This window comes from Geospiza fortis, unplaced genomic scaffold (assembly GCF_000277835.1).
Source record: "Geospiza fortis unplaced genomic scaffold, GeoFor_1.0 scaffold31, whole genome shotgun sequence".
NCBI classification, from domain to species: domain Eukaryota; kingdom Metazoa; phylum Chordata; class Aves; order Passeriformes; family Thraupidae; genus Geospiza; species Geospiza fortis.
The window spans coordinates 260,671-262,638 of record NW_005054483.1 but is presented as its reverse complement, the minus strand read 5'-3'; positions in this window follow the sequence as shown (position 1 = coordinate 262,638).

Here is a 1,968-nt window from a genome sequence, read left to right as displayed (position 1 = left end):
CTGCTGCTGGTGGGACAGATGCTGCAGGGCCCATGCTGGTCAGGAAGCCAGAGTGGGACTCTGAAGGCGTGGGAGCTCTCTGAGTGAGGAGTTCTTGCCTACCCCAAGAGGGAAAAAAATCACCAAGGACTTGGAAAAGGCGTGTGCTGAGGCACATGTTTGAAATGTTTGTCCTGGTGTTGAGCTGCTGGTTCTTGTTTTCCTTGGAGAGCGTTGGGAAATGCCTGGGAGCACCAGGCACAAAAGGTTCCAGTGGCTGGGAGAGGGGCTGGGATGGAGACAGGGAGGGGAAGGTTCCCTAGGCCAGGCTGGATGCTTGGGAACACAGCAGGGCACACACACACATCAAAGTTATTTTAGAACAAGTTATTTTTTTAATTCTTTAAAATCCTGGATCAGATGTTTTCTAATTATATGTGTACATCTGTCAGTGGAACTTTGTTCCTGAGCCTTTTAGGGTGAGCTGAGCCCTGTTCACTGGGACACAGGGCTGCCTCAGCTTGTCAGGGCTGTTCTTGGCTGGATCATGTCCTTCCACAGCACCTGCAGGGTTTTCAGCGCTGTCCTTGCTTCCAAGCTGGGAATTGATCATGGAGCAGAGGGGATGAGGTGGCCCCAGTGCCCTCCCTGGGTGCTGAGCCCCAAAGCTGTGGGGAAGCAGCAGGTGAGGGGCAGGAGGTGCTGTTCAGGTGGAAATGAGGAGTGAGGCTTTACCTTGAGCCCAGGTAGCACGGACAGACAGGTAAAACCAGTTTGGGGAACAAGAGCTCCGGTCCTGCATGGATCTTTTCACTGATTTGAAATGATTTTATTGTGATTTGCCCTTGTAAACTTACTGGTGCAAACCAAAGCTGTGTCAGTTCTGTTTAAATTGAGATTAAGTTTTAACCTACACCACCTTTTTTCCTGGATAAATGGAATCAGTGTGAAGTGAGGGAGGGGTGGAGGAATGTGCCCAGACCTGCAGGAGAGGGGCTGGGCTGGCCCTGCAGACAGCTGGGTTTCACTGCTTTTCCTTCTTTGCCTTGGGGTGCTTTCCCATGACCCCTAGGCCAAAATGTCACATTTTAGGTTTTTAAGTTACCTTTTTCCATGTGGTAAACACACAAAAAGTGCAAGGGGCAAAGCCATTCTGTCTGACCAATAAATTTAATCTTTCATAAAGCTTTAGTCTTCTTTTATTTTTTATTCCTCTACCCTTCTGGGAAGCCAGCTCCCTCCCTCCATTCCTGGAAGAGCAGAAGTGTCTTGGATGCACAGTTTGGACAAGAGTTCAGCTGAAACGTGACAAATAAACCCTGGTTTCTGTAGCACGGATGACTTTGGGGCTTGCTCCGATGTGCTGAGCAGGGAGAGCTCCCAGCTCATTGTTCTCCCTTCCCTTTATCTCTCCTCATTATCTGGGAGCAGCTTTGTTCTCCTCCCTCTCGCTGCTGCAAGGAGCCGATAAGTTTGTGCGGTGCCCTTTTCCCGGAGCGCTGCCCCGCGTTCCTGCTGCTCCCTCTCCTCCTGCCCTGTCTGTGCCAGGCTGTCCCGTGCCAGGCTGTCCCGGGATGGGCACTGCAGCCCCTGTTCCCTTACTGGGCTGTCCCTCTGTCCTCGCAGCTCCCCCGGGGGTGCTCCTTTGGGGTTGTCCCTGCTAATTAAAGCATTAATTGAGGAAGGTTGTCCCACAGCAGAAGGGGGATGTGTTTGTCTCACAGTGTGGATAAGGACACTCAGGCTGTTGGAGAGGTCCCCATGGGGACTTTCTGGGAAGGGATGCTCTCCTGCTGCCCTGGGGGCTCATCTGGAGGCTGCTGAGCTTTGGGGTCAGGGTGATGCCTTGTGAAGGCTGACCTAGAAGACAGAGCTAAAGAATAAAGCAGGGATTTGTTAAAAAGATATTCTCAATGGATGCACCTTGGGCAGCACAAGAGCCCAGCCAGGGCTGCACCCAAGATGAACCAAAATGGCCCCAAAATGCAC